Here is a 12,797-nt window from a genome sequence, read left to right as displayed (position 1 = left end):
GCAACTGAGGAACCAGATCCATAGGGTAAAGGACTACAACTTAGAGCAGAGACAAAAGCATGAAAACTTAAGGCAGACCCAGCCTAAGAGCTAAGGAGTGCCAGAACATTGGAGCACTAAGGGATTCAACTTCTCAGACCTAAAGCAGGTTTCCCAGGGCCAGGAAGTGACAGCAACTCACGTTACATAGAAACAAATACAAAGAGACAGCAAAATGGGGAGACAAACAATCCCCAAAGGAAAGAAAAAGAAATCACCAAAAAAGGAACTAATGAAATGGAGGCAAGCAATTTGTCAGAGAAATAATTCAGAGTAATGGTTATATGGATGCTGGAAAGGCTGGACAGGAAATTCACCAACATGTGTAAGAATCAAGAGGAAATGAAGAATGGCATAGTGGCAATAAAGAACACAATGGAAGGTTTCAACAGTAAATGAGAAGAAGCTGAGGATTGAATTATCAAATTAGAAGAAAAGGTAGAAAAAACAAACAAACACCCAAGCAGAGCAGCAACTGGAAAAATAAATAAATAAAAAGCAGGAGGAGAGTCTAAGGGAGCTTTGGACAACACAAAATGAAACAACATCTGCATAATAGGGATGCCAGAAGAGGAGGAAGCTGACCAAGGAAAGAAAACCTATTTGAAGAAATAATGATAGAAAACTTCCCTGAGTTGGGGAAGAGAAAAGTTACACAAGTCCAAGAAGCACACAGAGCCCCAAACAAGATAAACTCAAAAAGACCGACACCAAGACAATCAAAACTAAATTGGCAAACATAAACAACAAAGTAAGAATCTTCAAGGCTGCCAGAGAGAGACAGAAATTACCTACAAGGGATCTCCCATTAGGCTATCAGCTGATTTCTCAACAGAAACACATCAGGCCAGAATGGAATGGTATGAAGCATACAAAGTAATACAAAGCAAGGGACTGAATCCAAGAATACTCTACCCACAAAGGCTATCATTCAAAATTGAAGAGGAAATCAGAAGATTCACAGACAAAAAATGGCTAAGGAAGTTTATTACCACCAAGCCAGCAATGCAAGAAATGCTAAAGGGACTGTTAAAAAAAGAAGACATAGATAGGGAAGAAGGAACACAGGCATAAAGAATAAAAATGGCAAAAAACAGGTACCTTTCAATAATAACGTTTAATGTAAATGACTTAAATGCACCAATCAAAAGACAGAGGGTAATGGAATGGATAAGAAAACATGACCCATATAGCACATGCTGTCCACAAGAGATTCACCTCAGAGCAAAGGACTCACACAGACTGAAAGTGAAGGGATGGAAAAATGTTTTCAGGCAAATGGGAATGAAAAAAAAAGCTGGGTTCGCATCACTTATATCTGACCAAATTTACCTCAAAGTAAAGGCCATAACAAGAGATAAGGAAGGTCACTTCATATCACTAAAGGGATAAATTCAACAAGAGGATATAAATCTGGTAAACGTATATGCACCCAATGCAGTAGCACCTAAATACTTAAAAAAAACTTCTGGAAGATATCAAGGGAGAGATCAATAGCAATACAAGGATAATAGGGGACTTTAAGAACTCTTACCAACAGCATGGATGTACCTGGAGAGCATTATGTTAAGTGAAATAAGCCAGTCCGAGAAAGATAAGTATCACATGATTTTACTCATTTGTGGAATATACTAAACTGATGAACAAAAATTGATCCAGAGACATAGAAGCATTGAACAGAGTATCGAACCTCAGAGGGAGGGTAGGGGAAGGTGGGGGTGGTGGTAAGAGATTAACCAAAGGAGTTGTATGCATGCATATAAGCATAACCAATGGACACAGAGAGTAGGGGGCTGATGGCATGTGCTGGGGGGGTGGGAGTGGGTGGCAAGAGATTAATGGGGGGAAAAGGAGACATATGTAGTATGTTCAACAACAAAGAATTAAAAAAAAACAACAACACTCAGGCCTTCTGACAATATGTTAATGATTATTTATTATAAGTATTTTGATTGGGTCTATTATGAGTTATTTTTTTGTCTAATTACTTCTTCCTTTTCTACAGTTTTTCATTGGATAGCTTATTTCTTTTCTTAATGTTTTTATTAATTTCAGAGAAAGGAAGGGAGAAGGGGAGAGAGATAGAAATGTCAAAGGTAAGAATAATTGATCAGCTGCTTCCCACACACCCCCTATTAGGGATCAAGCCAACAACTCAGGCATGTGCACTGACTGGGAATCAAACGGTAACCTTCTGGTTCATGGGTTGATGCTCAACCACTGAGCCACAGCAGTCAGGCTGCATAGCTTATTTCTTATCCTGTTACAGAGCTGTTCATTTCACCAGTAGCTGGTTTTGTCCACCAAGATTTATTTCTATTTACTGTCATCATATTCTCTCAGTGCTCTTGAAAATTCCTATTCTCGAATTCTAAAACTCTTGACAGTCTACCTGTTGGAATTCAGAAAAAATAAACAAGTCAAGCCTTATATAATACAAGAATGAAATTAAGGACAGAAAAAAGGCTGTGCTGGGCCTTTGACTCAGACCTCAGGGTGATTTCCAAGAGTAATCAAGGGATAAAGTTGTAGTTATAAATATGAAGCAGGTCTTCAAAGAGTTGGCAGAAAGGACTAAAACCAGGGAGAGAACTAGAGAACTGGTGGTTTGCACTTCTAAAAATTCTTTTTCTGTTGTTGTTTTGTTAATCCTAGGCCAACGATATTTTTCTATTGATTTTAGATAAAGTGGCTAGGAGGGAGAAAAGGAGTCGGGGAGGTGGAGGAGAGAGAGTTGTAAGAGAGATACATCAATTGCCTCCCGCACATGTCCAGACTGGGGCTAGGGTTGAATCTGAAATCTAGGTGTGTGCCCTTGACAAGGAATAAAACCTGTGACCCTTTGGTGTGTGGGCCCACACTCTAACCACTGAGAAACACAGGCCAGGGCTGTCAAAATTCTTTAGTTATAAGTGACAATACCTCAGTACAGTGGTTGAAGCTAAAACAGGAAGTTCATTAGATCATGCCACAAGATGGAAATGCAGAGAATGGTAAGTTAGATGGAAGCTAGCATTAGAGACAGCTGTAGTCAGGAACTTCTACACTCAGGATGGTGTACACTTCTCATTTTACTTTTGTTGCTGAAATTTTTTCTTACTCTGCTACGGCATAAGTGTGATATGGGAGATATGGTCTTTAAAAGTGAACTTCAGCCAAGACCGGTTTGGCTCAGTGGATAGAGCGTCCGCCTGCGGACTGAAAGGTCCCAGGTTTGATTCCGGTCAAGGGCATGTACCTTGGTTGCGGGCACATCCCCAGTGGGAGATGTGCAGGAGGCAGCTGGTTGATGTTTCTCTCTCATCGATGTTTCTGACTCTCTATCTCTCTCCCTTTCTCTCTGTAAAAAATCAATAAAAATATATTTAAAAAAAAGTGAACTTCAGTTCTATTGTCAAAAACTTTAGCTACATTTTTAATTTTTTGAGAGCCCTTCATACTGTTTTCTGTAACAACTGTACCAATTTGCATTCACATTGTGGTTTTTATTAGCATGAAATAGAGATTTTAAAAACAAGAGATAGGTATCTTAGGAGACTATTTTAAAAGTCTAGCTAAGATTCATTGATGGACATAAGGAAGGCAGTAGCAATGGGTGTACAGAGGTGGGGACAGGACTGAGGAGTGGTAGGAAAATAGATTCTATAGAATTCTCAGGGCTTGGAAATGGAGAGTAGAAGAATATGAGAACGAAACTTAACTCCTATATTTCCAGCTGTGTGATTTCATAATGGTACTATAATTTAACAATGTATTGAAAACATGAAGAAAAACAGATCTGGTAGCAAATTATTTTAAATCTCCACCCAAGGATATCTTTCTATTGATTTTAGAAACAGAGGAATGGAGAGGGAGTGCAGAGAGAGAAATATTTATGTGTGAGAGAGGAACATTGATCTGTTGTCTCTGTATGCATCTGAACCAGGGATCAAACCTGCAACCTGGGTAGTGTCCTGACCAGTAATCAGACCCACAATCTTTCAGTATTTGGAATGACACGCCAACAACTGAGACATATAGGCCAGGGCTGGCAGCAATTTTCTATAAATTCATTGCAATATCTGCACAATTTTCATCTCTGGGTTACTGGTCAGTAACCACATGCTTTCCTATGCCCAGAGAAAGAATAATTACTACTCTTATTTTCTTTTGTGTTTGATGTAATTGAGCTTGTTCAGAAGCTGACGTGGTCAAAGAGAAGGTACAGACCTTTCAGAAGTGTCTGTGATCAGAGGGTCAACGCGGAGAATGCTTTCAGTAGTGGCCTTTTCTCTTCCTGTTCACAGAACTTAACATCTGTGTCCTCCATGGTACCTTTGTGCATAGAGGAGCTAGTTCTTTCCACAGTTCATTTTTTCTTACCTATATGTATATGTATATGTATATGTATATGTATATGTATATGTATATGTATATGTATATGTATATATAAGTGTGTATGCATTGCAAATGACTGCATGCTAATTTTCAATTCTACCAATGTTATAGTAACAGCAATAGCAAGAAATAGTAATGGTGGACATAAGACATGTGTCTGCAAGGACCTCAATAAAGAATATTGTCCATATTCACACATTTGAGATTCTAAAATGGTCTCAAATTCAATTAACATATTTCTATGTGGATATGTTTTTTTATAAAGACCTCCTGCTCATGTTTTCATAGACATTTTAATAATTTCTTTAGCCCACAAACTGTGTGATGATATTGTTTTGACTTCATTAAAAACTTCTCATTTTAATTGAATATCACTGCCTCAAGCTATGGAATGCATTTTTTTCTATGCATACCCGTAAGTAATATGAAATATGTTAGCACATATTTCATTAGTAATCATTTTGACAAGCTATCCAGTGTGATATTTTAGGATTTCATTATTAAGTACTCTCTCTCTCTCTCTCTCTCTCTCTCTCTCTCTCTCAAATACTCAGGAAGATTTCTTTTTGAATCTTTATCTTCTAGACCAGAGACTGTCAAATGATGGCCTGTAGCCTGGTTGTCAGTTTTTCTTTTAATACTGTTTAATGAAACACAGTCATACAAATTCATTTATGTATGTCTGTCAGCTTTTGTGCTCCAATGACAGATTTCAATAGTTGTAAGAGACCAACTAGCATGCAAAGCCTAAAATATTTACATTCATTCATTAAAGAAAAGGTTTGCAAACCTCTGTTTAAACTATAATTTCTTGATAATGGGTGATCCTGACTACAAATAACATTCTCATTAAAAATATATAAGAATGGAATGGTGAGATACTCTTTAAAAACTTTCCCTCCTTTCCTCTGTCATTTTATTTTTCTTCATGCAATTCATACTTTTCTATTATGTATGCATAATGTTTCATAGAATAATATTCAACGTAACTCATTTGATTATACTGCATTATCCCCCAAATAGTGGTAAAAATTAACTAGCACCACCAGTGTATATGTGTTTTAAACTTTGATTTCTTTTTTTTTTAACTTTGATTTCTTCAGTAAGATTTTTTAAACTAATTAATAGAATTATTTTTGCTATTTTTCTGCTATACTACCTACTTTGAAGAATTGTGTGTGTTTTTCAGAATTTTTTAAAAGAAAAATAACAAAATTCAAATATTATTGTGAGGTAATTACTTATTGATATTCTCTATGTCTTCTAATCTCAATTTATTTCCAGGGAAACAGAAATGTCACAGTTATGTCATCCTAACAAGCTGAATCTTTTCTTTTTGTATGTATATATCTGTCTACACATGATTCATAAGATCTTTGGACTAAAATCACATTTACTGATATGACCTATAAAATCCTTCATAAAATGTTTACTTTTATGTAATTCTGGTCCTCCCTTAGGGAGCATCAGATATCTTTCTGAAATAAATACAAGTTAAAAGAGAAATGTAAGTATAAACTAACAAACAAATAACTTATCTCTTTGCTAAATCAGAAAAGAATTAAGTCAGTGGATACAATTACAATACATAAAAATCACTTTCACATAGTATCCTGGGATTACCTTGAGTCTCAACTCTATGACTTAGCAACTGTGACACCTATGATCCAATTCTTATTTGTAATATGGGGATATTAATAGATGCTATTTCATAGGATTTTAGCATGTATTAAAAACTAATTGCACATAAAGCACTTAGCATAGAAGTACTCAGCTCAGATGACCAAGGACTGTGCCACTGGGTCCCACAAGACTCTTACTCTATAGAGCCACTCTTTCAAGACTGGGAGAAATAGCAGATCTACATAATACACAAAGACAAACACAAAGAGGCAGCCAATATGGGGAGACAAAGAAACATGCCTCAAATAAATCATAATCAAAATGACAAAGGTTCAACACAAAGAGAGAATTTTAAAAGCAGCAAGAGAAATAAAGTTATCAACAAGGAAGATCCTATAAGATTGTCAGTTGTTTTCTCAACAGAGACATTTCAGACCAGAAAGGGTTGGCATGAAATATTCAATGTGATAAAAAGCAAGGACCTCCAACCAGACTACTTTTCCCAAAAAGGCCATCATTTAAAATTGAAGGAGAAATAAAGAGCTTCCCAGTCAAGAAAAAGCTAAAGGACTTCACTAGCACCAAACCAGTATTTCAATAATTGTTAAAGGACCTTCTTTAAGAAGAAGAAAGGGGAAAAAAACAGAGGAACATAGTTAAAAAGAATGAAATGGCAATAAATATGTTTATGTCAATAATCACTAAAAGTAAGTGGCTTAAATTCTCAAAAGATTTAGGGAAGTTGAATGGATGAGAACACAAGACCCATATTTATGCTGTCTACAAGAGACCTACTTCAGAACAAAAGACCCACACAAGCCAGAACCGGTTTGGCTCAGTGGATAGAGCGTCGGCCTGCGGACTCAAGGGTCCCGGGTTCGATTCCGGTCAAGGGCACGTACCTTGGTTGCGGGCACATCCCCAGTGGGGGTTGTGCAGGAGGCAGCTGATCGATGTTTCTCTCTCATTGATGTTTCCGGCTCTCTATCCCTCTCCCTTCCTCTCTGTAAAAAATCAATAAAATACATTATAAAAAAAAAAAAAAAAAAAAAAAAAAAAAAAAAAGACCCACACAAACTAAAAGTAAAAGGTGTAAAAAGGTATATTATGCAAATGGAATGGAAAAAAATCTAGGATAGTATATTTATATCAGACAAAATAAACTTTAAAGCAAAGTCTATATTAAAAGACAAAGAAGGACAATACATAATACTAAAGGAATCAATCCAACAAAAGGATATAGATCTTTCAAACATTTAAGCACTCCACATAGGAACACCTAAATATAAAAAGCAAATTTGATGGACATAAAGAGTGATATCAAAAGTAATATAATCATAGTAAGGGATTTTAATATCTCATTGACATAATGGATAGATCTTCCAGACAAAAAAAAATTAAAGAAAAAGGAAATAGCAGCCTTAAATGACATACTAGATGATATAGATTTAATTGATATCTTTGGAGCATTTCACGCCAAAGCAGCAGAATATACATTATCTTCAAGTGCACATGAAGCATTTTTCTAGAATACACCACATGTTAGGACACAAAAGAGTCTCAATCAATTTAAGAAGATTGAAATTTTATCAAGGATCTTCTCTGACCATAATTTTATAAAACTAGAAATCTATTACAAGAAAATAAAAACTGGAAAGCACAAACACATGGAGGCTAAATAACATGTTACTAAGTATTGAATGGGATAAACACTGAAATGAAGGAAGGAATCAAAAGATACCTTGAGACAAATAAAAATGAAACTGTATAACCCCAAATCGGAGACACAGTGAAAACAGTCCTAAGGGGGAAATTCTTAACATTTGGAGCCTACCTCAAGAAACAGGAAAAATCTCAAGTAAACAATCTAACCTTACACTGGAAAACTAGAAAGAGAACAGCAAAGTCCAAAGTGTGCAGAAGAAAGGAAATAATAAGTAACAGAACAGAAATAAATGAAATAGAGTATAAAAAACAAATAAACAATACAAAATATCAATGAAACCAAGAGTTGGTTCTTTAAAAGATAAACAAGACTGATAAAACTTTAATCAGACTCAAGAAAAAAACAGAGAGGATGCTAATAAATAAAATCATAAATGAAAGAGAAGTAACAATTGAAACCACAGGAATAAGACTGCATTATGAATAACTAAATGCCTACAAATTGGATAATCTAGAAGAAATGGAAAAAATTCATCTATAATAATAAAAGCGTAATATGCTAATTAGACAGGACTTCCTTCCATCCTTCTGGACAAAGCCTGGGGTGCAAGAGGGAAGCTGGTGCTGGCAGCTGGGGGAAGGGAAGGCCTATTCTTGCACAAATTTTATACATCGGGCCTCTAGTAGAAATATATAATCTAAAACGGAAATCAAGAAGAAACAGAAATCTGGACAATTATAACTAATGAAATTGAAGCAGTAATCAAATAACTTCCAAAAACCAAAAGTCCTGGACCAGATGGCTTTGCAGGTGAATTTTATCAAACATCCAAATAAAAATGAATACCTGTCTTTTTCAAACTATTTCAAAAATATCCAGAGAAGGGAAATCTTTCATGCTCGTTTTACAAGGCCCATATTATTCAGATAAAGATACTGCAAAGACAATGTAGGCCCACATCCCTGAGGAACATAGATGTAAAAATTCTCAACAAAATATTAGCACACCTAAAACAGCAATACATTAAAATAATCATACATGATGATCAAGTGAGATTCATTCCTGGAATGGAAAGTTGGTACAATATTCACAAATCAATTAACATGATACACCACATTAACAAAATGAAGGCTAAAAATCATATGATCATGTAAAAAGATCCAAAAATCTTTTGACAAAAGTCATCACCCATTCAACATATTACTGGAAGTCCAAGGCAGAGCAATCTAAGAAGAAGAAGTAAAAGGCATCCAAGTTGAAAATGATAAGTAAGCCTGTCATTATTTACAGATGACATGATACTGTATATAGAGAACCCTAAAGATTCCACCAAGAAAAAACTGAACTGATAAATAAGTTTAGTAACATCCCTGAATACAAAATAAGTATCCAGAAATTGGTTGCATTTACATATGCCAATAATGAACAAAAAACAGAAACTAAGAAAACAAACCAGTTTACAATTGCATCAAAGAAAAATACATAGAAAAAAATGAACCAAAAAGGTAAAAGACCTGTACTTAGAAAATTGTAAGGCACTGAAGAAAGAAACTGAAGAAAATACATACAAATGAAATCATATAACATGCTCATGGATAGGAATAATTAATGTGATTAATATGTTCATTCTACCCAAAGCAATCCATAGATTCAATGCAATTCCTATCAAAATACCAATTGAACATTTAAAGAATTAAAACAAACAATCCAAAACTTTATATGGAACCACAAAAGACCCCACTGCCACTGTTGATCACTGTCTGTGGGGCAACTGGCAGGGTGATCAGGGGCCCCCACTCACACCCGCCTTGGCCTGGCGCTGCCCACTTACCTGCTCCACCATCCCGCCATGGTCCCACTCTTGTCAGGGCCCATCAGGACCGGTAGCACCTCCACAGCCGCCCACTGCCAGTGCCATGTCGCCAAAGCCCACCATGTTCTGCAACTCCCCCTGGTGGTCAGCGCACATCTAACTCCAGGTCAGTGGAACTCTGGCCTGGGGGGACAATTTGCATATTAGCTTTTTATTATATAAGATTAAAGAGTAATAAAACTTTATAAATATTTATTTAACTGGTTGGTCATCTACATGTTTCAATAATTTGTTTTTTCTCCCACTGATTTGAATTTTTGTTTGTTTGTTTAAAAGGATCTGATTATAGACCCCTCATTTAGTTCAATTGACTTGTAACAATACCACGATTTTATAGCTTTATTATTGACCTTTGTTTTCATTGTCATGTGTGTTCTTGAGCATTTTATTTTCCAGATGAACCTGAAAATCAGCTCAAGTTGCCTAAGCACTCTTTTAGAAATTTTCATTGGTAGCATATGGAATTTATAAATATATGTTTGGACATGCTACTTTCCTTGTAATTTATTATTATTGGGTCTTCTTTGTCTTTTTCAGTAAAGCTTTGCCATTTTTATTAGACGCATTATAGCCATTTCTTGTTATATTTATCCCTAGATGCTCATATTAGATAAGATTTTAGGTTGCAAGCAATAAAATTCTCTGGAAAAAATAGGCAATAAAGACTTTTTTCTAAGGATATTGGAGGCTCACAAATCACAATAGGAGCCTGGAAGATTGTTAATTGGCAATATTCAAAGTAATTTTGGATTGCTAAGAAAAAGTAAACACAATGACACTGACCCCGCCAAGGAAAATCAAGCATGTACTCTGCTGTTAGAATAAATCTAAATCCAATCATTCTTTCTGAACCTGAGTCACGAGCAAGGTTCAAAACTCTAGAGAGTCAATAGGCTGAGTTGAGATGGGATACTAATCCCCTCTATATTAGAAAGAGTTGGGAGAGAGTTTAGATCCTTTCAATTTCCACAATTAAAGTTGGATTTCTGGGATTATTTCCCACAAAACTACATTACATGGAGAAACATTTTCCTTAGATAAAATGAGGGTGTGAGCAGTAAATGAAAAAATCAGTAAATTCTTATTATGTAAGAATTTAGGCAGGAAAATTAGACAATTTATCACTATAATATTTGCTTGGATATAGGAAAGCTACTAAGTTTTATGTGGCCATCCAATATGCTTACTTCTCTTAATGTTTTTATTAACTCTAGGAAATTTTTACTTAACTCAATGCATTTTCTAGACAAGCTATCATATTATTTAAATATCAATATAAATAATATAAATAATATAGATAACATAAATAATATAAATATAGACATAGATGATATAGATATAGATATAGATATAGATATAGAAAATTATCTCTACTTCTAATACTGCATCTTTTTTTTCTGAAATCATTTTGTTTCTTTTTTCTTTTATAGTTATTATTTTCCAAGTAATACTGCCATATTGTTTATAAAATTCAAATCTATAATAATAAAAGTACAATATGCTAATTAGACCGGATAACCAAATGACCTTCTGGACATCCTTCCGGACGACCTTTCGGATGAGGCAAGCCACTGCAGCTGCGAGGGCTGAGGTAAGCCGCCATGGCTGCCAGGGCCAAGCCCCTTGCATGAATTTCGTGCATCAGGCCTCTAGTAGTTCTATAAACTTCATATTCAAACAGATTTTTCCAAGCCCATCTTTCTTGTCTTCCAATCACTCTTTGTCTCTAATGATAATCGATTTGATTTTTTAATCTATCTTTCCTGATATTTACATCTATATTTCTGGGCAATATGTCTTCAGAACTTCTGCTAAATTTTCAATTTCAGGCAGAGATTAATAATTTCTCATTGTAGTAGCTGAGGTCTTAGTTGTCTAATATAATTTATTCCTTATTCCCCTACTCTTATCTTCCCAATATACTTATAGTATAATTAGTTAAATTAGTATCAAGCTCTTAGACTAATCTGCCCAGGTGAATGCATTTTTTATCAATAAGGCAAAAAATGTAGGAATATTACTCATATTCCTCTTCCTCAGAATTAATCATTGCCTCATTGCTTTTATTTACATAATTATCTATTTATCCACCACTACTTTTTCCAAAAGCAATAATTTTCCATCCACAAGTCATATTTTTTCAGTACCCAAACACACCAAATCTGGTTCTTTTTTAAATTTTATTTCTGATTCTCTCTCTCCCTCAGCAATTTTCCTCTTTGCTCCAGTCTGGATTGGTTGATCTTTAGGTCTGCTGCAGGATAGTTATCCTAGAACTTTTAAAAATCACCCTTCTATATTTCAGGCCCTCTTTTCTGAATCCCATATCTACCTCTTGATTTACTTCTCACAGCATACTTTCTAAAACCTCTTAGGAAAGGGTATTTGGAAAATTAAATGTTAAAATCTTTATTGTGTAAGAATTTAAAAGTGTCTCTATTTTCTGATTGTAATGGAATTGGATCTGGGTAGAGGAAGCAAAATTAAAAAGAATACTCATCGGTATATAGAAGACATTGTTTCATTTTACTTTAGATCCAGATTGCTATTGAGCGAGCCAATGCCATTTTGATTCCCACTTCAATGATATGCCCACTTCCTGATCCCACCTCCATATGCTTTTAAAATATTCTCTTTATCCACAAGATTTTGAGATTACATGACAATGTACATGGATAAAAATTTTATTCATTGGTCACTCTTCAAATTCTTTCACTATTGAGATCTAATGTGTGCTTCTTCACTTCTAGGAGATTTTCTTGCTTTAAAAATACCAAATATATATAATACGTGTTAATTTTATAAAGAAACATACATTTTTATCTCCTCTTTTATACTCATGCTACTTCTCTTGGGTTTCTTAGCCACACCTATTAAGTTTTATCCAGCTCCACTGCCTCCCAACTTTGCTCCACAACCATCTTTCAGTAGATGGCATTGTATTTTAGTTTTGTCCTTTTCTTTGTCTGCTTCTATGACGTAGACCTGGTGGGTCCTAAGAACTGATTTTATTATTTTTTGCCAAAATTCTTTCTCTTCTTTTTTTAAATATTTTTATTGATTTTTTACAGAGAGGAAGGGAGAGGGATAGAGAGTTAGAAACATCAATGAAAGAGAAACATCGATCAGCTGCCTCCTGCACACTCCCCACTGGGGATCTGCCATCAACCAAGGCACATGCCCTCGACAGGAATGGACCTGGGACCCTTGAGTCTGCAG

The sequence above is a fragment of the Myotis lucifugus genome, unplaced genomic scaffold (assembly GCF_000147115.1).
Source record: "Myotis lucifugus unplaced genomic scaffold, Myoluc2.0 scaffold_361, whole genome shotgun sequence".
Lineage (NCBI taxonomy): Eukaryota > Metazoa > Chordata > Mammalia > Chiroptera > Vespertilionidae > Myotis > Myotis lucifugus.
This window is presented reverse-complemented; position numbering follows the sequence as displayed.